At 40.6% G+C, this 25,699-nt stretch overlaps 1 long non-coding RNA gene across 1 annotated transcript; it reads left to right on the top strand.

Annotated features, from left to right (window-relative positions):
* Positions 1 to 2,488: 2,488 nt before the first annotated feature.
* LOC109191412 lies at positions 2,489 to 20,046 on the top strand. Its single transcript, XR_002055916.1, has 3 exons — positions 2,489 to 2,577; positions 15,952 to 15,955; positions 20,037 to 20,046. It is a non-coding gene; the product is annotated as an uncharacterized LOC109191412 (long non-coding RNA).
* The last annotated feature ends 5,653 nt before the right edge of the window (positions 20,047 to 25,699 follow it).

Here is a 25,699-nt window from a genome sequence, read left to right as displayed (position 1 = left end):
AATATGCATAATCTGAGCATGTATTACTGTTTATTTCATTAATTATTTCGTTGTTATAATTATGCATATGTTAGAAAATCATGTTCTTTTAAGTATGAATTTAGTGCCTTTTAAGTCTGAATTATATGCCTATTATGCATGTTATATTGCCTTTTAGGTGAATTTAGTGCCTTTTAAGGATAGATTACGCATATTATTTTACTCATTCGGTTATTGCTCCGCTCGTGCCTTTCTAAAGCTATAAAGCACATAAAGTACATCAAAGTTCTAGTTTACCCAAATTTAAAGCCTTATCCATAGGTTTATGACCATCTTATAGATCTTTCAAACAATTTTACTTCAAATATGAGAATACATGACTTAGGGAAGTTTCTTGGGGAGGTATACTAGTTCTATGGCCCTGGCTTAAAAGCCTTGTTGCTACTAGTCCCCTTGCAACGCTACTCTGTCTAAGGAGTTGGTATTTAACCGAGCTTCGTCTCGACCAACTTTCCTGGGAGTATACCTAAAGATTGTCTATCATGTTTTGGTTTAATTTGTTTGCTAGGCTTTAAATTACCCTTTACCAAGTGATTACAATTTTGTAGTTAAAGAGTAGCCACAACATCTTTAATTGCTTAAATTGTATTTAGATTAACTCACATAAAGAGTTGGCAATATCCTTGTAATTAATTCTATTTGATATGGCAAAATTTAGCCCACAGGCAATTTTGTTGTATTTGTAGGATTGATTAGGATGAAATGCCAGACCATGATCATAATTTGCCCACAGGGATTATGTATCGGCATATAGTTTTGGTAGTTTTGTCATCAAGGGTGGAAACGTCCAAAACGTACCCATTCTTGTTTTCACCATTCAGTTTGGTAAATTCATTGTGTGTAAAAATTTAGCCCACATGCAATTTTTATGGCATTTGAATTTATCTTTTGCATAAGTTTGCATTGGAAAAATATGCACTTTAGTTCCTTTGTGCCGCGAAAATCAAAACTAACAAACTCGTAATTTCCTTTCAGAAACTATCCCAACTGTCTCACACATTCATGTTCCAATGCTTACTCCTAATAATCATAGAGAGTGGAATGATGAGCTTCTGATCTACTTTAGCATGAATGAGATGGATTATGCTGTTAACCATCCAGAGCCCCCGGCCATAACCGCGACAAGCACTAAAGAAGCCAAAGACCTTTGGGCTAAATGGGAACGGTCCAATCGCCTGTGCATGTTTTTCATTAAGTCTCGGGTTCCGAGTGATATACGCCGCACGGTTGATAAGCTTAAAACAGCTCGAGAGTGTATTGAGTCCATTGACAAGAAGTTTGAGACTTCAGACAAATCCCTAGCAAGCACCTTAATAATGCAGTTTACATCCCTTCGTTTTTCTCATGTCGATGGTGTGCGCAGTCACATCATGCAACTTAGTGATATTGCAACTCAACTTGACAAGTTGGAGATCAAGCTGCCAGACTCATTTGTGGTACATTTTGCACTAAACACTCTCCCTCCTGAGTATAACACCTTCAAAATTGCTTATAATACACATGAAAAGAAATGGACTATTAATGATCTAATTAATAAGTGTGTGCAAGAAGAAGGGCGACTACGTCAGGAACAAAGGGGGGAGAGTGCCATGCTTGCAATAGCCAAGCCTAAAGAGAGATCTGGAAAGCGCCACACTGCAGCTAAAGGGAAAGCAAAGTTATCCCCTCAGACTGACATTAAGAAGGCACAGAAATGCTTCTTCTGTAAGAAGAAGGGGCATATGAAGAAGGACTGTGCGAAGTTTAAAAAGTGGATGTCTGAAAAAGGTATGATCTGGATGTCTGAAAAAGGTATGATCTGGATGTCTGAAAAAGGTATGATCTGGATGTCTGAAAAAGGTATGATCTCTTCCTTTGTCTGTTTTGAATCCAATATGTCAGACGTTAATGCTAACACTTGGTGGATTGATTCTGGTTCAACAATCCACATTGCAAATTCTTTACAGGATATGCAAAATCTGAGGCAACCGATGTCAAATGAGCGAAACATCTTCTCCGGAAATAAGATGGGCTCGCTGGTTGAAGCTGTAGGGACTTGCAGGCTGATTTTAGACAGTGGTTTTGTTTTGAATTTAGAGAGGACATTTTACGTACCAACTTTTTCACGAAATTTGGTTTCCATTTCAAGACTTATACCGTTGGGATTCAGTTTTAATTTTTCAGACAAGTATTTTAAATTATTTAATAATTCTACTTGTATTGGAAATGGTACACTGTCGGATGGTCTTTATCGTCTTCACTTTCTACTCTAGACTATACTGACTTTGAGACTTGTATAGACTGCATTAAAGGCAAGCAGACTAACAAGTCAAAGAAAGGTGCCAATAGAAGTTCAACATTGTTAGAGATAATTCATACTGACATATGCTGTCCAGATATGGATATGCAAGGTCAGAAATATTTCATTACCTTTATAGATGACTTCTCTAGATTTACCTATGTGTATTTACTTCATCATAAGTATGAAGCATTGGATGCCTTTAAAACATTTAAGGCTGAAGTTGAAAACCAATGCAAGAAGAAAATACAAATAGTTAGGTTAGATAGAGGCGGTGAATATTATGGTAGATACACTGAAAATGGACAAGCTTTGGGTCCGTTTGCTAATTTCCTTCAAGAGCATGGGATTGTTGCCCAATACACCATGCCGGGTTCCCCGGATCAAAATGGTGTTGCTGAAAGAAGAAATCAGACACTTTTGGACATGGTGTGGAGTATGCTAAGCAACTCCACACTTCCAAAATCATTGTGGGCCGACGCCATCAAGACGGCAACGTATATATTAAATCGGGTTCCGACCAAGGCTGTCCCTAAGACACCTTTTGAGCTTTTCAAAGGTTGGAAACCGAGTTTGCATCATATGCGTGTTTGGGGTTGTCCGTCTGAGGTGAGGATTTATAACCCACATGAAAAGAAACATGACCCGAGGACTATAAGTGCTTTCTTTATTGGGTATGCACAGTCTTCTAAGGGTTATAGGTTTTATTGTCCAAAACATCTGACTAGGATAGTGGAATTGCAAAATGCTAAGTTTCTTGAAGATGACTTGATCAGTGGGAGAGATCGATTTAAGGACTTAGTTCCTTTATTTGATCATGTTGACTCTTGCCCTTCAACGTCATCTAATGGAGTTGTACTTATACGCAACGCGCCTACAATCCCGCCTGCGATTGTACAACCCGTTGTTGAGATTCCACAAGCTGTTGAAACTCAACCATTGGAAGAACAAGTTTAGGACTTACAGCAACCTCCTGAACTAGACTTCGAGCCAATGGTTGAACCAATTCAGGATTTTCAGCAAGATCCTGAACCCGCACAGACCGAAGTTGAACCAGTTCAAGAACTACATCCATTTCCTGAAGAGGTAGTTGGGCCACAACCTTCACAAGGTACTGGTGTTCCAACATTAAGACGGTCTACTCGAGTGAGGCGTTCAGCAGTTCCTAGCTATTATGTATCGTATCTACAAGAATCTGACATTGGAGCTGAAAATGATCTCGTAACGTTTTCACAAGCTACGAATTGTGCACAGTCCGATTTGTGGTTAGAAGCCATGAAAGATGAAATGAATTCCATGAAGAGTAATGGAGTTTGGAACCTTGTTGAGTTACCTAATGGGCCCAAGCCGATTGGCTGTAAATTGGTATTTAAAACCAAAAGAGACTCATTAGGTAACATTGAGAGGTACAAGGCCAGACTCGTTGCTAAGGGCTTTACTCAAAAAGAAGGAATTGATTACAAGGAGACCTTTTCTCCTTTATCAAAGAAAGATTCTCTTCGAATCATTCTGGCTTTAGTTGCACACTTTAATCTTGAGTTGCAACAAATGGATGTGAAAACCGCGTTCCTAAATGGTGATCTAGAAGAGGAAGTTTATGTGAAACAACCTGAAGGTTTCTCTTCTAGAGGTGGTGAGGATTTGGTGTGTAGGCTTAGGAAGTCCATATACGGTTTAAAACAAGCCTCTCGTCAGTGGTATATTAAGTTTGACGGGGTCATTTCATCATTTGGTTTTGTTGAAAGTCCCTTAGATCCTTGTATATACCAGAAAGTTAGTAGGAGTAAAATCTGTTACCTTGTTTTATATGTGGATGATATCCTACTCGCCACTAATGAGGTGGGGATGCTTCGCGACGTGAAACAGTTCCTTTCCAAAAATTTTGATATGAAAGATATGGGTGAAGCATCTTATGTCATTGGCATAAAGATTCATAGGGATAGGTCTCGAGGCATACTGGGTCTATCGCAGGAAACCTATATTAACAAAGTTTTGGAAAGATTTCGGATGAAAAATTGTTTACCGTATGTTGCTCCCATTGCAAAAGGAGATAAGTTTAGTTTGGACCAATGTCCTAAGAACGACTTGGAGAAGGAGCGTATGAAGGATATTCCATATGCTGAAGCGGTTGGATGTCTTGGCTATATTCAAGTTTGTACAAGGCCCGACATTGCCTTTTCCGTTGGTATGTTAGGGCGGTACTTGCATAATCCAGGCTTGGACCACTGGGGAGCTCTGAAGAGAGTTCTGAGGTATCTCAAAGGTACTAAAGACTTCAAGTTGGGTTTTAGGCAGATGGACATCCTGGATGTTGTTGGTTATTCTGATGCGGACTTCGCTGGCTGTGTTGATTCTCGGAGATCAACTTCCGTGTACGTCTTCATATTGGCTGGTGGGGCAATTTCATGGAGAAGTGTTAAACAATCCTTAATAACTACTTCTACCATAGAAGCCGAGTTCGTGTCCTATTTCGAGGCTACTTCGCAAGGTGTGTGGCTCAAGAATTTCATCTCCAGGCTTAGAATTGTGGATTCTATATCTAAGCCATTGAAAGTTTACTATGACAACTTAGCTGCAGTCTTCCTAACTAAGAATGAAAAATGTGGGAGTCGAAGTAAACACATCGACATCAAGTTCTTAGCCATTAGGGAGCGTGTCAAGAATAAAGTTGTATTCATTGAACACATTAATACTGAGTTGATGCTAGCAGATCCCTTGACTAAAGGCATGGCTCCGTCTAAATTCAAGGATCTGATTCAGAAAATGGGACTTTCGTCCACTTTGTAATTTTGTATATACATTCAGTTTAATAATAAAATTCTTTTGCACTTCAATGTTTCTTCAGATACTTCAGATATTTTCTTTGAGTGTGTACACAATTCAGTTTTATCTCAATAAGAAAATATACTTCAGTGGACTTGAAATGAACATATGGTTTGTTTCATTAAGTTTGATTACCTAAAGGACTCAAGGGCAATTTGCATTTGATCATAATGGATATTACTTGCGCTAAGGAGGACATATCATTATGGTTGGTGTAAATCTTGTTCTTGGGTTCCGTATTTGCACCAAGTGGGAGAATGTAACGTTTTCCCTTAATATTATTATTATTATTAAGATTATTATAACAATAATAATATTAAATAAGTGGTGCAAATCAATAGGCTGACTAAGTATTAGAACTTAGTCAGCATTAGGTAATTAGTTACCTACATTGATGGGATGTAGGTTATTTAGACTCCCAAGTCCTCTCACTGCTCAGTTGACGTATCATACACCATCTACAATCACTGAGAGAAGTGAGAGAAACACAATAGAATCTACGGTGATTCTACGATAACATTACAGCAGCCCGAGGGACTCCCGCCCGTCAGACTACGAGTCCAGGCGATCAAGGTTCTATCAGAAATATAAGCTATGGCTGGAGGTTAGTGGTCCTGACTTTTGTTTATTACCACGTATATAGTATGCTTTACGTGGATCAATGTGCTTACAATATATATATATATATATATATATATATATATATATATATATATATATATATATATATATATATATATATATATATATATATATATATATATATATATATATATATATATTGATCTAGAAGATCTAACGGTTGGAAATAAAAAAACTTTGTAATATTTATGAAAATGATCCCTCTCATTTTAAAAATTTGTAATCTTTACGAAAATGACCCCGCTCATTTTTTACTTGATTTCTCATCCATCAGATCTTGCGGATTAATTATTTTTATTTGTCCACAAGTTCTCACCTAGGGAGTGGTTCTTATATGGTTAGGATTATATATAAATTATATATTTTTTATTTTTTATTTATTGATATTGAAGACATTTAAATATATTATTGAACATAACTTACATTACCCCACAATCAGAACTAAACACACAAGACAACAACATTCATGCCACGGAATATGGAACGGGAATGGGAATGGAAACATTGTTATTAAATTGTATTAAGATGCTTAACAACAAGTGCTTTACAAAGCTCTCACATGTTTTAAGAGAGGTGAACAAGTGCGATGACCACTTGGCGAACATGGGGCACAGAGGTGAGACTGTTGGGGGATGCAAGTGATGGATCTCCCGCCGAAGAGCATGGTGGACCGCTTGCAGTTTGACTCGCCTGGGATTGTCACATGGTGAGTGCAAGGGTACTTGGCTCACTTTTAAGATCACGTGATACGTCGTGGTTTTAAAGAAGGGTATAACCGGTGGATATGGCATGTTGGAGGTCTACTCCGTAGTAGTAGTGGTAGTGCTAATAAGGAGAATGATGATAATGATGGAGACAATGGTCAAATATATGAAATGATTCGTGATATGCAAGGAGATTATAGTGAAATGCCTCATGTATTTGAAAGTTTGTTGATTAAAAATAACCTCTGTTCCTTGGATGTGCCAAATTTAAAAAGTTATATGTTGTGCTTAAAATGTATAACTTAAGGCAAAATATGGGTGGAGTAATAAGAGATTAAAGGATTTATTAGAACTTTTAAAAGGCATGCTTCCTGATGATAACGAACTTTCTAGTTCAATCTATGAGGCCAAGAAAATGGTGTGTCTGTTGGGTATGGAGATCAAGAAGATACATGCATGTTCAAATGATTGTGTATTTTATTGGAAAGAATATAGTGACTTGCATGCATGTCCAAGTGTGGAGCATCACGTTGTAAGAGAAAAAACATTATTGTAACGACCCAAAATTTTATTTTATAAATCCAATTTTAAAAAATTTCAAAATAGCCATTTTCCCTCCATTAAAAATTTTTACAATTAATTGGTGTTTGAATAAATTATTTTCGTCACATTTTAAATTAATTCAACACCAAAATTTATTCTATTCGAAAATTCCTAAATTTTCGGGTACTTCGCGTTCCAAGATTTAAATCGAGAAATTATCTGAGTGAGACCGAGAGAATTCAAAAAGATTTTTAAACAAGTGTTCATCTAAATAGCTTTTGAGAAAATTCTTTTTCAACCCCAAAGAATTTAAAGTTAGCATTTTCAACCTTGGTCCATGGAGCATGGTGGACCACTAGATATCCAAAAACACTTGCCTGATTCAATTTCTAGCCAATGGAAATTACATTTTTGCCATCAACCAATCATATGGGATCAAACTAGGGTTTTGTGCTCCTATAAATAGAACCCTTATCGGCCTTTGTCTCTTTGATTCCACTCCTTGCTTCCCATTTATCAGCTTTGCAAGACAACACGTAGTAAGCTTCTTCAACCTTCTTCATTCAATCCTAGCCTTTCATTTCCTTAAGATTATTTCTTCTCTGAGAACTTGATAGTATGCTAATGTATGGTTGTTGAGGTATCTAGGAGGTGAAGGAGGGTGTAGCTAGCCTGGGAAGATGGGGGAATCCATACAAGAAGAACATGCAAAAAGAGGTATAACCCCATCGATTCCTCTTTAAAATTTGGCTATGTGAAGCCTTAGTATTGAGTAGAAATGAGTAGAAACTATGAGATTTTGTTGTGTTTATGCTTAGAAGTGATCTAGTATTGGTTTGTGAATTGTTGAGATTGTTTTGGACATGTTTGAATTGGATTTTGCATATGAAAAACCTTCTGCTGCACAACACAGTGTGCACCAGATCAGGTTAACGGCCCTAGCCGCGGCCCATCAGGAGGGCCGCCGGCTAGAGCCGTGGTTGCACGGGACTAGGGCACGGCCCTAGAGGAGGGCCACCGCCTAGTCCCGGTGGAGTAGCTGGGTACATGGGGCCGACCATGAGGAGTCCCGCCCCAGGTCCCTGACTTTGATTCTGAGAAGAATCTGTTAAGTGGCCGGGCCCTTATGGCTCAGCTACGTGTCGTTTCGGGCCGAGTATTACGGGCTCTTGTGGCTCGGCTCTTCGGGACCGTCTCGACGCACGTTTTGGCTTTGATTTCATTGAATTTGGATTAAAAATGAGTATGTTATGAAGTATTTTGTGAAGAAATACTACACAGAGTATATATATTTGTTAAGTCTACTGTGTATGAAGAATTATTTGACTATGTGATCTGATGATGTTTTATTGACTAAAGAAGCATGATCATTTGAGAATATGATTTAATATGAAAGCATGACTAGATTATGATAATTAATCAATGAGAAATGAAACATATTTTGTTGATAGAATGTATAGAATTGCTATGTTGCAAACCGAACATGAAATTATATTCTTAAGTGTTTCATGTTATTTTATACATGGTTTAGAAGCATGCTAAAGAGCATTTTTGACATTTCACATGTGTCATATTTCAAAAATGCATAAGGGGCCAACGTGAGCCCAAGAATACTTTCAAAAACCATAAGCATGTGGTATATCATTCTCTGATGCATTGAGAAGTAGTAGAGTTGTTGCATGCATGACATTGATGCATGAGAGATATATTTATGTATTATCTATATCGGTGAGGTTTTGGAGGATACCGTTTGGACTATGACCTCTCGGGAGATATTTATGGACATTGCGGTCCCAGTATATGTAACGCGGCGTATTCCCACGTTACGAGGTTGGAAACTGCCCGCCAAGCTTGGAATCCTGGTTAGGGGGTGTGCACACCAATAGTTCGATACCTGATTCCAGAGAGTTTGAACCACGAGATTGGTTCCGTAGACGGTAGGAGATATTGGGTTGGATTTATGTCGTTCCCGATGGGGTAATTCACGCTTCGGTGAAACCTTAAGCCGTTTACGAGTATAGAGAAAGAAAGAGTCAAAAGAGACTCAAGAGAAAGAAAGAGAGTCAAAAGAGACTCAAGAGACTCAAGAAAGTAAGAAAGAGACCTCCACAGAAAGTACTCTATTTTTTATAAAGAGTGTATGAGTATTTATATATATATATATATATATATATATATATATATATATATATATATATATATATATATATATATATATATATATATTGTTGCATGAGATTGCATATGAGTATGTTTATAGAATTGCACGAGATTGCATAAGAGTATGAGTATATTGTTGCATAAGATTGCATAAAAGTATGAGTATATGGTTGCATGAGATTACCTATCAGTATGTTTATAGTATTGCACGAGATTGCATATGAGTATGATGTATAAGTGTTGCACGAGATTGCATATGATTATGACTATAGTATTGCACGAGATTGCATATGATTACAGCTTTGCACAAGGATGCACATGAGTATGATTATAGCATTGCACAAGATTGCACTTGAGTAAAGTATCGCATGAGAGTACATAATGAGAATGTTGATTTATAATCGTTTTGTTGTATTAGAAGTCTTGTTTATCGTATGAAAGCATGAGAATACCTGCTATATGGTTTATTAGCATGATCCTATCTGTAAGCATGAATTGCTTGTTAAGTTATTTGAGAAGTTTATATGCTGATGCATTTAAGTGAACAGTCTTATATATATTTGAGCATGCCAACTGATATTATAGGGTGCAAGCATCTAGAAAGAATGTTATAGATCTAAAGATGATTTGAGATGAGCTTATTGCTATAAAGAAAATCATATGTTTTCTAAGTAAATGCTAGAATGCTTTACAGGGTTGAGTGTGGTTATACTTAGCTTCGTGCTAACGGGTGTTTTTCCTCTTTCTCTATGTGTTGCTTGCAAAACCCCTTTCAGGTGGGCCCAGCAGTGTGAAGAAGTCGAGTTAGATTAGTCTCGTAGTTAGAGATATCTAAACTCTAGTTTGATTGATGTTTATGTTATGGATTTAGACTTATCGACTTTATGTTTTGAGGATGATGTAGACTTTTTGAGGTGATGTATTTCCCCTTATGTTTTCAGTTTTTATGATGGATGCCAGACTTTTACTTTATTTCTAGTTTTACCCCTTTTGCCTGTGCAATCACCACGGAGTGGTGGTTGTGGCGGTGACACTCCCACTATTTATCTTTTAGTTTTTCCGCTGCTTAGTGATGTAAATGACTGTTTAGAGTTGTATTTATGAGTTAAAAAAATGGGGTGTTACAATTATGATGGGTGTGAGGATAAGAAAGGCCCTCTAGCTGCAATGGTATGTACTATTAATACCAAGATTCAAACGCTTGTTTGCAAATCCAAATGATGAAAAAAATTTGCAGTGGCATGCTAAAGAGACAAATAAGATCGAAAACTAGGACACCTAGCTGATTCTCTTCAATGGACGAACATTAATAGGATGTTTGTTCAATTCGGTTGTGAAAACATGAACCTCAAACTTGGCCTATGTACAGATGGAATGAATCCCCGTAGCAATATGAGTAGTTGACATAGCACTTGGCTAGTTGTTTTAGTAGCTTACAGTCTTCCTCCATGGTTAGGTATGAAGCGCAAGTTCATCATGCTATCTTTGTTGATTTCAAGACCTAAACAACTATAAAATGACATAGATGTATACTTAGCACCGCTTGTTGATGATTTAAAAATATTGTGGAATGAAGGTGGGAAGGTCTTTGGCGCATATAGTCAAACTAACTTTACCTTACGTGCTATGATGTTTTGCACAATAAATTATTTCCTAGCATATGGTAACTTGCGGGGTTATACTACTAAAAGAGCTAAGGTATTTCCCAATTGTGAAGATGAAACAAGTGATCTATGATTGAGCAATATCATAAAGAATGTGTTAATGAGTCATTCGACATTGCTCATAGAAAAATCGACACTCAAGTAGCCCGATTGCCATTATCAAGAACTGTGGTTTATGAACCAGTCAAAAATCTTAATGTTTATTTGGGTAAAACTTGTAGGACTATTCAAAAGAGTCTTTGGAAGAAGATGTCAATATTTTGGAATCTACCATATGGAGAGCATCTATGTGGAGAAAAATGTTTGAGACATTATTGTGCGGACACTATTGAAAATTTAGGGTAAGACAAATGATTGTATTAAAGCAAGAAAATATATTATAGAAATTGGGATCTGTGATCAGTTGGCACCACAAGATTAAAGAAAGCGGACGTATTTACCTCTAGCTTGTTATACCATGTCTAAATGGGAAAAATAAGTTTTTTTTGTGGGTATTTAAATGATGTCAAGGTTTCTTCAGGTTATTTTCCAGACATTAAAAAAAAAAAAAAAAAAAAACTTGTGTCATTGAAAGACTTGAAGTTGGTTGGTTCAAAGTCTCATGATTGTCATATCTTAATGCAAAGGGTTTTGGAGGACGTTCCGTGGTCGTTCGACAACAACACCTTTGTCTGCAAGCAGGTTGGGGAAGGTGTTCGACCGGCGGATGTGGCTCTTGACTCGGTGGACATGTGGGTTCAACTTCATGACCTACCACTGGGTTATACGTTAGACTCGATTCTTGAACAGGCCGGTGGTTGCGGTAATTTGGGGCAAACAAATAATACCCGGAGTATTCGGGTTGTCGAACCACTGGAGATGGGGTACTAAGCACTACCTACTAGGTTACTCATATGAAACTAGTCCGAACGAAACTTGAAGGTTGGGTAATTGCATAAAATAACAAGAAGAATAAAATAAATAACAAGGTTTTGTAAACAAGAGAGCAAAACAGGATTCTTAGGATCACAATGTTTAATCACCTAGTGCCAATTAACATTTGTAATATTTAGTTTGGAATTAAGACTTGTATGGGAATGCAAAGTGGAACAGAATTACTCCCGTAATTTCTACCCCTAGTGAATTTCCACTCCCGTGGCTTAAACACCCGATAAGATCGAAGATCAGCATTCAATTATTCCCAATTACTACCATCTCTCGATGCGCAACAATCTAGAATAAGCTTCCCCTAATAAATTCCCCTTTCTCAACGTCCAACCATTAGGGGCAATCTTGAGTGCCCTAATTTATGACACAACTCTCGTTGGTGACACAAAAAATGGTTATGAAGCAAGTAATTTAGACCTTTAATTACCAACAACAATAGGTTAAAACACGATTGCAACACAAATCATAAAACCAAACATAAATATATTAAGAAATTAACGAACTAGGCACATAGGTTCATAAACAAATTCACCCAAAAATCCCTAAGGGTTTTAGCCACTCATGGCCATAATAACAATCGATACAACGTTTAAAGATAAACAAATAACAAAGGGAATAAGAGAAAGAGTGAAAGAGTTCTCCCGAATCTTTCTAGCCAGTTCTCTATTCCAAAGCTAGTTATAAATCTTCAAATTGGTCCTCTTTGTGCTTTACTCTTGATTGTCTTCCAAACACCAAAATCTGGGAAAAGAATAACCTTTAGGGTTGATGGAAGATGATCCTTTTATAGTAGCAACCCAATGGAATTATTTTAGGAAGATTCCAAATATTCAGCATTCCGCGATCTCGACGCGTCGAGCCTGTGATCCGGCACGAACTATTGCTATTGGAAATTCTCGACGCGTCGAGCAGCGGGCTCTACGCGTCGCGGCTTTGATACCTTGACTTCTTCCTCTTTTGATCCTTTCGTGCTTGAAATTCTTCCCTTGCTTTTACACTTAGCCTGTAATGGTGAAAAAACACTACCAAACACCGTAAGGTATTCAAAACAAGTGTAAAACCATATTCTAACGAGAAAGCAAGAAAAACAAGTATTAAATAGCCACGATTCAATAACTTTGTTACTAAAAATGAATCAGAAAAGCTATAAAAATATGCACAGATGTGATAACATCAGCCGGCAACTTCATCGGCTCATTTGTTAAGGTTGATGATAGGTTTGCGGTGGCGCCATGGAAGTCCTTCTATCATGTCCGTGTCTCGATTCCGGTGGCCAGGCCTCTAAAATGTCGTATGAAGCTCATTAAACGGGATAAGTCGAGTTGCTGGGTGAATTTCAAGTATGTGCGCCTAGGGGTGACCACGGTTCGGTTCGAACCGAACCGTGCACTGTTGAATCGGAACTGGAACCAAACCGTTCGTACGGTTCCGGTTCCAGTTACGGTTTGAGATGAAAAGGAACCGGAACCGCCGGTTCCAAACCGAAAAAATTCGAATATTATAGTGTTTTTTTTTTTTGTTTTTTTAAAAATAATTTCGGTTAGAACCGGAACCTAACTATAAGGTTTCGGTTCCGGTTTCGGTTTCACCATCCACGGAACCGGAACCGGAACCGTGGTCGCCCCTATAAGCGCCTTCATAACTTCTGTTTCTACTATGGTTTATTGGGGCACTCATATAAATTTTGCAAAAAAGCGAGGGGTGCGGCCATTCCATTTGATCAGTATCCGTTCGGGGCAGGCCTGTGGGCTGGGGCGAAACATAGACTAAGGGCTGTTGGGGTCCCCTGGTTGGTTACGTCGGAGGTAGGTGTTGGAATAGGCCAGGCCCCTTTCTAGGGGCCTAAGGCCCGACCTATTTAAGTCCTACATAGGCCTGGCTTGTTTAGTAAAAAGGTCAGGTTTGGGCCTATTTTGAAGCCTATTAAACTAAACAACCCAGGCCTATTTATATCAAGCTCGGCCTTTACGACTACAGGCATAACCTATTTACACACATATATATAATTTATCAAGTTAGTATATATTCTAGTTTATACTTAATATATTTTTATATTTACAATATAATTCCAAGTATATATAATTATCAAACCCTAACCCTCCACCTCCAAAATCGCATTCTAAATTCTAATTCAACTACAAACATTGTTGTTAATCCTATGATAGTGTTCTTATTGTTTAATTGTTCTTACTATTAAATATTTAATGAAGTGTCACTACTTAATTATGTGAGTTGATTGTTAACCTATTTATGAGATTATATAGGATGACAATCAATAATACAATTGAATTCATTCCTAAACAAGTTAACAAGCATGTAGAAGTTGTGACTTGTTTTATTTTATTTTATATATGTTTTAATACTATTATGTTTGCCTTGTCTTGATATACTTATGTAGTTATATATTAATTTTGTATTAACTAGGTATATTTCTTAAATTATTTAGAAATACTTATTAAAGTTTTCAAAAAGACTTAATATATAAGTTTTAAATAGGCTCAAAGCATAACATACTTTGAAGCCTTTTTAATGGGCTACATATTAAACAAACTTTTAAAAAGGTTTTGGGCCAGGCTAATTGTAGGCTCAGGCTTGAGCCTAACAAAAAGACTACATACAGGCTCGAGCCTAAGCCTGGGAGTAACACCCCGTGTCACGGCTTTCAATCCGGGACTAATTATTTAATCAATACCGTTAATAATAATTAGAAAGGGTTTAAATTGGTTAGGATTCCCTTTAATTAATTAATGTGGTCCACCATAGATCGTGGACCCGAGTCTTAAGCCTATTTGGAAAAAGAGAATAGACCTTTACCAGACAGATTATAATTAGGAATCCTAGACCTATAAACCTACTAAGGAATAAAACATAGGTCTTTACTATCCAGACTCTGATTAGGATTCCTAACTCCATAAATAGGGGATTAGAAAGCAGTTAGAACCCTTAAAACCCATAGTTGCATTACACGAGATTATTCCCAGGAGATTTCCACCACCACCGAGCCTAGAGAGATCGACCGGAGGGAAATCTTAGAGAAGAACCTTAATAGCCAAGGGAGGATTAATTATGGCTAAGAGGTAACCATGTCTCGACAAAACCTATTTTCCTTGTTATATCTTATTCTTTGGCTCCTTTGATATATGATTCTGTGTTTGAGTCTTGATAGAGCTTTGCGTAGGGTTTATATTGTGTTTATGTGATAATCTTGATCTTCTTGATATTATGACTGGCTATATGAACGATCTTGTATTTTGATTATGTCTAGAGCCCTAGGGTTATATCGTGAAACTCGTATTATAATGTTCAGGGTATATTTGGGTGGGATTATGCATGATCGGGTGTTGAGTCTAGCCTAGGACTTGTGTTTAGGACTTTGCATATAGATTTCTTGAGATTCTTGTGGTTCCGGATGCTCCTGAACCGTTGTTTGATTAATGTGGAGTCTTGGCATGTTTAGGAATCGTGTTAGAACGTATTTGGTGTAATTCTTGGTTTAATCCCGTTAATTTAATACGTGCTATTGTCGTTATGTGTTTGAATGTGTCTGGACATGGTTTCGGGTTCCACGAGTGATCCCGGGACCGAAAGTAGCCTGTGAGTCAGTCGGGGGTAGATGGGGGCAGGGGTGCCCGCGACCTGCCCACTTCCCCTTGCCCCAATTTCCAGCGGGCAGGCGACTGCCTGCCGGGCACCCGCTGGAACTGTAGCCGCCGCCGGGTGGTCCTCCACCCGCCGCCCACCCGTTGGAAAGTGGGTATAGTCCGTGATGTTTTCCCCCGTTTGTTGTTTCCCCATGTCCCGTTGTGTCCCATTGTACCCCGTTTGTCATGTATGAGTCTCGTTTGGTGTATTGGGTATCGTTCTAGGATTTTATGTGTAATATGTGTCGTTGTTGTTGTGTCTTGATTGTTATGTGACTATGTGTTGACTGATTGAATGATGATGAGTATCGTGGTCATTGTGCATGGCTAGAGTGACTGATGATGACGTTGATGATGAGATTGTGATTGGTGGAAATGAATTGTTGGAGGTGGCACCACTTGTGCCCGGTCATTGTACTAAAGGTACAGGCCATAGTGGTGACTGTGCTGAAGGCACACACCCACCTTCGACTAGCTTGGCGTTGAGCATGGGTCAGGTTATAAGTGCTGCAGTGTCATGTTGGTGGTAGATATGTGGTTAGTCGGTGGGGGCATGTTGTTGCCTGGAGACATAAGGGGTAGTGATATAAGGATGGCCTGGAGGTATAGGTTGGAACTGATATAAGGACGGAGGGGAGCTACAAGGTTGGAACTTGGTATAAGGTTTGAGGATGAACTGTGTGCTTTGTTGACTACTAGCTAATTGATTATATTGAGTGCCTTCATCGCCTTTACTTGTTATTCGTATGCTTGTCTGCCTATCCCGTCTTGTTTTGTGTGCATTTGGATATCTGTTAGTTCGTATGATTATTCTATAATGTTGAGTCTGTTAAATATGTCTTGAGTCTTGATCTTGGATTTAAACTAGAGTCTCGTAAGTATATATGTATTCTAGTTTCAAAATGAGTTTCTTATATCTACCTATATTGTACTTAACGCGTTGGAGTGGGTTACCAGCATTATTCGCTGACGGTTGTTATACCGAATGTTTTTCAGGTGATAAGCATTAGCTTCGGAGCGCGCTAGTCAGAACCTTGGACCTAGCTTAAATAGCCTTAGCACAGTAGTTGGCATGTGTGCCTTGGGATTGTATTTGAATATTGATTTGAGGATTCAATATGCTTGGTGAGTTTAGCCTGTGCACCTAGGCTCTCAAACCTAGGTCTGGCATAGAACCCCGACACTTATAAATGGCTTTATGCTCTGTTTGGGTTTTAATTGATAGATTCGTCTTTATTTTATAAAGTTTTAAATATCTCAAAATTTAGGGGTGTTACAGTTGGTATTAGAGCCTAAGTTCGACCCTAGGACAATGCCCTTAGGATAAGACTTTAAGACATTAGGCTGCAATTCTAAGTGTTTAGGAAAGAACTTTAGGATATTAGACTTGAACTCTAGGTGCTTAAATACTTAGGATTTAGGAAGTCTAGGACACGCGGTGAGGCTGTGAGTTTATTTAACATTATCTGCTTAACTACTCCCTTAATCTATTTTGTACTTAGCTTAAAGGCCCCTATAAAACTATGACATCAAAGTAAGGATACAAGTCCCTAAACTCACCATTGCAATCGATATTGACCCTGTAGACACCAGAATGGCACCAACAAGGAGTCAGTCGAGAACCCCCGAGCCTTCTGTCCACGATTCGTTAACTTAGAACCTAGAACAACTGACTCAGGTCGCCCAGACACTGAGCAACGCCATCCTCCATAACAACAACCGACCGCCGTCGCCAAACGGAAACTCAGATATAGCTCGCCAAGTCTCGAGCAATCGCCCGCCTATCTTCTCAAGGGAAGAAGATCCCACGACTCTCGAAGAATGGATCCGAACATTCGACAAGATCTTCGAGGTTGTGGAGTGCCTGGAAGGACGCCGTGTGGAATTAGCCACGTTCTACTTCGGGCATGAAGCTGATCTTTGGTGGGTCCATGAAGGACCTACTTGTAGGCAAGAAGCGGGATTCAAATGGGAATCCTTAAAGGCACGACTACGTGGACGGTTCTACCCCGCGGCAGCTATGTACAAAGAATTTCTCTACCTAAAACAGGGGATGGCCACGGTCATGGAATACCACAAACGATTTCTTGAGCTAGCTCGTTTTGCACCTGAATTGGTGCCTACAGAGACAACCAAAATAGAGAAGTTTGTGTCAGGCCTCAAGTTCGAAGCTCTAAAAGCTCTAATCGTAAGTAAGCCCAGAACCCTTAACGGGGCTTACACCAGCGCCGCCGACCTCTACCGGATCTAACTTCTACAACGAGGAGTTCAGGAACAAATCCGCAAAAGGAATACTGGGAATGGGGGACCGCCTGTGAAAAGAGCAAGGAACGACTCTAACACAAGGACGGTTAATCCACCTAATCAAGGATCGTCCATGAGGAACAACGAAACCTACACGAGAACATTCCTTTGCAGAAAATGTAATAAGGACCATAGAGGCAAGGACTATCTCGGAAACGCCTTACGATGCTTCAACTGCGGGGGAGAAGGACATAAGGCCTTCCAATGTACTCAACCCCAAGCACAAAGCCTACAGTCATGGCCCAACAAGGAAACACGAATAATCAGGGGAATTACGGGGTACCCGGAAAGGTATTCGTCATTAGCTGCACCCAGGCCAACCTCGAAGCCGAAGCCGAGATCGACGCGGAAAACGTGACTCTAGGAGACTAGGACCCCACGAATCAACTGGAAGAGAATCTGGATGAGGAATTCTGCTCAGGATAAACTACGAGCCCTTGTAAACTATCTTTTAGTATAATCGCTTATTTAGTTCGATTATTTAGGAGTTCTCGTACTTTTGAATAAAGGCCAAAGTTAATTAGTTTAATCCGTTTACATCCCTCTTGCTCCACCCCTCGGGTTAATTAAAGGATTAAAATTTCATGCCTTCCATAATCTACACATCCCGAAACCAACAAAATCAAAGGATACAACTAGAAAACCTAACCGGGATGCTTGCCACCCACGACCAAACAAATAATAGGAAAGTCCTCAAAAGCATAAAAAGAATGCACTAAAGGGGACAATGTCACCAATAAGAATTGAACCTTAAACTTTTTAGGTATAAGACCAAGGCCTTAACCATTAGACCATAAGTTTTTCCTAAAACCCAAAGGGGACACAACCTCCTTAAACCCCCTCCAAATTCCTAAAACCCAAAATCCCCAAATCAAAAACCCTTCTCCATCTTCTTCCTCCCACTTTCCCTTTCTCTCTCCCTCTCCCTCCTCTCTCTCGACAAAACACCGCCACCACCACCCAAAGCCCTCAACCTCGTGCCGTCGCGCCACCGTCGACCGCCCAGCAACCGCCCGGCCAGTGCCCGCCGGAGACCCGCTGCCCCCACTACCCGCCGCGACACCGGTCACCTGGGCAGGGCACCACTGCCGCCGCTACACGCCGACACGATAGACGCCGCCCTTCCACCGTAGTCGTAGCCGAACGTCACGCCACCACCAACCGGCGCAACCTTAGAACTCCGCCGTCGACGCCACGCCGCACCACTCTATCGCCCAGCTCGCCGGAACTCCCACTGGAAGGTCGCCGGAAAAGTAGCCGGAAAAGCCACCCTCAACCGTAACCACTCCAAGTAATGCCGAAGAAGCCCGTCGGTACCCGAGTCCCGGAATGGAACGATGCTGACTACATGGTGATTGGAGGTAAAGCACTCGAACCCGACCAATTCTCTCCGGAGTTGGTTGATATGCTTAGATTCCAAGGCCTCTTGGATACCTACCTCAGAATTAAAGGGGATACGTATCCCGAGTTGGTTAAGGAATTCAATTGTCATTTGGTAGCCACCAAACGAGGGGACAAGTTGGAGATCACCTCCAAAGTCCGAGGCAAAGAGATAGTGCTCTCCGAGGGCCGCTTGGCTAAACTCCTGAAATTGACCGCCACGGGCGTGTCAGACTATGACCGAAAGGCCTGGGTCAGCACCCAAGACACGGGGTACAAGGATTACCTTGTGTATTTGTTGGGAAGAGAAGGAGGCTTTACCTCGGCCACAAGGCCAATCAAGAAATAGCTAACCGCCGAACAGAAACTGCTAGTTATGATTGTGTCCGACAGCTTGTTGCCCACTAACAACAAGAGTAAGGATCTGGGGAGCTTGGAATGCACCTTTGCCTATTTCCTTAAGCATAAGGTCAAGTTCATCTTCCCCGCACTTATGTTGAAGCACATAGAATTTTGTAAATCTAGCAACCGGCTCAGTCTACCCTACGGGATGATCCTAAGCTAGATCATGGAAAAGAAGGGAGTGGACATAAGCCGGACTGAGGCCAGGCCCATGGGTGGGATGACTTTCAATGCCCAAAACCTCCGCCGCAACGACATCTACTATGTCGGAGAGGGACAATACATCACCCTCGAGGAGGTTTGCCTGAAATCCCTTAAAGAACGACGGGTATTAGTGGATCAGTTGGAAATCTCCAACAAGAAAATGAGACGGGCAATGCAAGAAATCCAAGAGCAGGAGGAGCAGGAAGAATAAAGCGAGCCTAGCTAGCCTGAACCCGCATAAGGAAGGGGAATCACGGAAGCCCGAGATGAGAGGTCCACCAATGAGCGCATCCTCACGCAACTCATGAGACAGAATCGGATCAAGGATGAGGGATTCTCGTCCTTGATTTTCGTGACGAGCTCATTGGAAAGGAGAGTGGCGGCTATCGAGACCATGTCAGGCATGCGTGGAGCTTCATGCTCGGGGATGGGAAACCAAGGTATACTCAAAATCTCAAACCCTACTTACCACCGACCAAATCAAACCTCACTCTACACTTGTTAAACGACAAATTTGAGCCACATTTCCTTAATCAGGAGACCAAATTGCATGACATATAAGAATAAGGGAGTAATATGTACCTGAGCTTCGACGAAGCTCCTTGTAAGGTGGGGAGGGTGTAACACCTCGTGTTACAGTCTTCAATCCCAGACTAATTATTTAATCAATACCGTTAATAATAATTAGAAAGGGTTTAAATTGGTTAGGATTCCCATTAATTAATTAATGTGGTCCACTATAGATCGTAGACCCGAGCCTTAAGCCTATTGGGAATAAAGAGAGTAGACCCTTTACCAGTCATATTCTAATTAGGAATCCTAGACCTATAGACCTACTAAGGAATAAAACATAGGTCGTTACTATCCAGACTCTGATTAGGATTCCTAACTCCATAAATAGGGGATTAGAAAGCAGTTAGAACCCTTACCACCCATAGTTGCATTACACAAGATTATTCCCAAGAGATTTCTACCACCACCGAGCCTAGAGAGATCGACCGGAGGGAAATTTTAGAGAAGAACCTTAATAGCCAAGGGAGGATTAATTAAGGCTAAGAGGTAACCCATGTCTCGAAAAAACCTATTTCCTTGCTATATCTTATTCTTTGGCTCCTTTGATATATGATTCTGTGTTTGAGTCTTGATAGAGCTTTGCTTAGGGTTTATATTGTGTTTATGTGATAATCTTGATGTTCTTGATATTATGACTGGCTATATGAACGATCTTGTATTTTGATTATGTCTAGAGCCCTAGGGTTATATCGTTAAACTCGTATTATGATGTTCGGGGTATATTTGGGTGGGATTATGCATGATGGGGTGTTGAGTCTAGCTTAGGACTTGTGTTTAGGACTTTGCATATAGATTTCTTGATATTCTTGTGGTTCTGGATGCTCCTGAACCATTATTTGATTAATGTGAAGTCTTGGCATGTTTAGGAATCGTGTTAGAAGGTATTTGGTGTAATTCTTGGTTTAATCCGTTAATTGAATACGTGGTAATGTCGTTATGTGTTTGAATGTGTCTGGACATGGTTTCGGGTTCCACAAGTGATATCGGAATCGAAAGTTGCCTGTGAGTCAGTGGGGGGTAGGTGGGGACAGGGGTGCCCGCGACCTGCCTGCTGCCCCTTGCCTCAATTTCCAGTGGGCAGGCGATTGCCCGCAGGGCACCCGCTGGAACTGTAGCCACCGCCGACAGGTGGTCCACCACCCGCCGCCCACCCGCTGGAAAGTGGGTATAGTCCGTGATGTTTTCCCCCATTTGTTGTTTCCCCATGTCCCGTTGTACCCTGTTTGTCGTGCATGAGTCTCGTTTGGTGTTTTGGGTATCGTTATAGGATTTTATGTGTAATACGTGTCGTTGTTGTTGTGTCTTGATTGTTATGTGACTATGTGTTGATTGATTGAATGATGATGAGTATCGTGGTCATTGTGCAATGGCCAGAGTGACTGATGATGACGTTGATGATGAGATTGTGATTGGTGGAAATGAATTGTTGGAGATTGGCACAACTTGTGCCTGGTCATTGTACTAAAGGTACAGGCCATAGCGGTGACTGTGTTGAAGGCACACACCCACCTTCGACTAGCTTGCCGTTGAGCATGGGTCAAGTTATAAGTGTTGCGGTGTATTGTTAGAGCTAGATGCACTAACCCCTTGATATTGGCACTAGAGGTGCGGATCATTGAATGGGTGGTGATATAAGGGTGGCCTGGAGGTATAGGTTTTAACTGATATAAGGATGGAGGGGAGCTACAAGGTTGGAACTTGGTATAAGGTTGGAGTATGAACTGTGTGCTTTGTTAGACTACTTGCTAATTGATTATATGGAGGCGCCTCTACTTGTTATTCGTATGCTTGTCTGCCTATCCCGTCTTGTTTTATGTGCATTTGGATGTCTGTTAGTTCATATGATTATTCTATAATGTTGAGTCTGTTAAATATGTCTTGAGTCTTGATCTTGGATTTAAACTAGAGTCCCGTAAGTATATATGTATTCCAGTTTCAAAATGAGTTTCTTATATCTACCTATATTGTACTTAACGCGTTGGAGTGGGTTACCAGCATTATTCGCTGATGGTTGTTATACCGAATGTTTTTCAGGTGATGAGCATTAGCTCCAGAACGCGCTAGTCAAAACCTTAGACCTAGCTTAAATAGCCTTTGCACAGTAGTTGGCCTCCGTGCCTTGGGATTGTATTTGAATATTGATTTGAGGATTCATTATGCTTGGTTAGTTTAGCCTGTGCACTTAGGTTCTCAAACCTAGGTGTGGCATATCACCCTGACACTTATAAATGTCTTTATGCTCTGTTTGGGATTTAATTGATACATCCGCCTTTATTTTATAAGTTTTAAATATCTCAAAATTTAGGGTGTTACACCTAGCCTTAGATTTTCGTAACAAGCCCAGGCCTAATTTTCTAAAGTTCGGCTCGGCTCGGCCTATTTCCACCCCTAGTTGGAGGGGAAGGGGAAGGCAGTGGAGGCTACGATGCCGACAAAGAGTGGTAGTGTGCTAGCAGTTGATGTCGCTTAGGCGGTGGGTTGACGGGAAGAGGATGTCGCTGTTGTGGCAGTGACGAAAATGCGTAGGGAGGTTTATGGTATTGGGAGTAGACGCAAGGGGCGGTGGGAGGTGATGTTACGATGATTGAGGATTCAAAAAATTTGTTCTCGACGGGTTCTGTCTCCCAGGCCCGCCCATCATTATGAGTACAATTAGTTGGAACTGTCGTGACTTGGGCAATCCACACACAGTTCGAGAAATTGTGGACCTGGTGTCCCGTAAGAAGCCCGAGGTTTCTTTTTTAATGGAAACCAAAGTGGGGCGAATACACGCAGAGTGTCTCTGTTTCAAGCTTGGCTTCGATGGCCCTTTTTATGATGACAGTGTTGGTTTGAGTGGTAGTTTAGCTTTGTTGTGAAGACGAAACAATATAACAAGGCTTTTAAGTTATTCGAAGAATCATGTTGATGTGGAGCGTAGCAGGAGATGGGAGTCGTAGGATTTTCTTAGATCCCTAGCTGGTAGAGCGTTGCTTTCTTTGGTTGTTGTAGGGGATTTCAATGATCTCTTGTATGAGCACGAGAAGCGTGGAGGGAACCCCCATCCCGATAGCTTCCTTCGCAGTTTTGGGGAAGCTATGGAGGATTGTGGTTTGTCTCAATTGCCTTTAAGGGTTTACCAATTCACGTGGGAGAGAGGAGGAACACTGTGGATTTGATTGAGGAAAGGCTGGATAAGGTTCTGGCAAGTGAAAGTTGGAGAGAAATGCGGGGCTGTGCGACTATGGAAAACATCTATACCCGCTCTTCTGATCACTTGGCTTTATTCCTAGATGTGTGTGGTGCATGATTTCGAGGTGGGGGAAGAGGGGGTGGATTTAAATTCGAGATGTCTTGGGTTCTGGACGATGGATGTAGGGAGGTTGTTGAGGGTGCATGGGAGGATGGGAAGGCGAATAGCTTTTTGGGTTACCTACATCTGTATGGGGAGCGGTTGGCTAGGTGGGGGAGCACTTCCACAAGTTCATTTGAGAGGCCGTAGGGATCCAATCGCCTTGGCTGAATTCTAACAGTTAGAGATACAACTGAATCTCTAGAAGCGCAGGAAGATGTGTTTTGGCGGCAACATGCAAAACAACACTAGCTAAAGGGGGTAGATGCGAATACAAAATTCATTCACAGGTATACCTCTTCTCATAAAAAGAAGAATATTCTTACTAAGCTGAAAAATGATTCTGGGGCTTGGGTTGAGGGTGTTGCAATGAATTCTCTTGTTTTGGATTATGTTGATAATATCTTCCGGTCTAGGGGCTCTACCTGTGATGTTCCCTTCTTTTGTTCTGTTGCGCCTCGTGTCACCCAACTTGATAATGAGTCTCTTCTACAACCGCTTGGTTTAGAGGAGAACAAGTCAGCCATGTTCTCTATGTTTCCTGATAAAGCCCCAAGACCTGATGGGAAGAATCCAAGGTTTTATCAGCATTATTGGGATGTGGTGAGAGAGGATGTGTCATCTTTTGTCATTCATAGTGTGACACCCCAAAAATCCACATTCAATCCATGGATTAATTGAGTAATTAATCCTATTTTTTATTTGAGGAATTAATTCCTAAAATCCTGATTTTAAATACTTAAGGACTAGAATTTGACTAGTCAACCTTTAAGTTGTGTTGTACCTTGTGCTTTGAGGGGAGTTCCCTTGTTCCTTACACTTTCTAAGGGTTAGTAAGGGTATTATTGTCTTTTCACCAAGAGTTAGTATTGTAACCTAACCTAGAAAACTTCTTCATTTCATTCCCTACAATTCCTAGAAAATAGTTCTACCTTCTCTCTAGAAAAGAAGTGTAGCTTATTCTCCAAGCGAAGTTGAGACCCTTGTCAAGATTCCAAGATTTGCTTCCAAGATTCAACCTTTCACCTATTTGGGCATCTAGGAGGGTAAGATCTAAGTTCATCTTGTGTTTTTGGTTCCATCTTAGTTGTCTTTTTCTTAAAGGTAGGATCTTTATGATCTTTTGGTTTAATCTTGAAGTGAGTTTGGAAAGTAAGCCTTGTGGGGAGCTTGTTGTGGTGTAAAGTGAAGTCTTTTGGTCTTCAAGAGGTAATACATGCTCTACAAAACCTATTTTGCTTACCTATATGTGATTTCTTGGATTCTACATGTGTTTTGCTATGAAATGTGAGGGTTTATGCATTTGTCTTGTGATATTGCATATCTAGAGTTTGTGTTTAGGGCTCCTTTGTGCCATTGCTTGGCATTTTCCATGATTCAAGTCATTTTGTTGTATTGGGTGAGATTTGGCATGTTTTGGACTTGAATTTGTGTTTGGAAAAGAAAATCCCCGAAGGGATTTGTTGTGGAACAGGGTTGTTCCCGCGGGCGGAACGGCGGGTGGGGCACCACTCGCCGGCCTACCCGCGGGTACATAGCCTGTAGGATGGTGTTCCCGCGGGCGGAACCACGGGTGGGGCACTACCCGTGAGTCCACCCGCGGGTACACGAGTGGTGTTTGTTCGGGATTTGTTCCCCGTGATTCTTTTGACTCGGTATTTGGTCTTTTGACTTCCCGATGTTCTTTTGTGGAATTATTTGAGTGTCTTCTTGATGTTTCGTACGTCTAGAACTATATGGTAGGTATCCATGTAGGACTTTGGTGTCTTGAATCGTGCTAAGTGTTCAACATTGTGTTTCGTTGGACCAAGAGGTGTCTTGTGTGTTCCTCGGAACTATCTTGAGTTTCCCCGTTGATAAGCATGCTAGTTTGTTGTCTTAATGCTAGCGTGTGTGTTGTTTGTACCTTCCGTTTGGTTGATGATAACTTGTGTTATTCATCGTTGTTGTTGTTGGGTTGTGACCCATTCCTTGATTGAGTATGTTTCATACCTTCGTTGTGATCCGTTGTTTGACTCTCGTGTGAGTGGTGGTGCGTGTGTGGCTCTACCTGGATTGCACGATTAGTGGTATGGGACACTAGT

This window comes from Ipomoea nil, unplaced genomic scaffold (assembly GCF_001879475.1).
Source record: "Ipomoea nil cultivar Tokyo-kokei standard unplaced genomic scaffold, Asagao_1.1 scaffold0205, whole genome shotgun sequence".
Taxonomy (NCBI): domain Eukaryota; kingdom Viridiplantae; phylum Streptophyta; class Magnoliopsida; order Solanales; family Convolvulaceae; genus Ipomoea; species Ipomoea nil.
The sequence above is the reverse complement of the archived record's forward strand: the minus strand, read 5'-3'. Positions and strand labels throughout refer to the sequence as shown.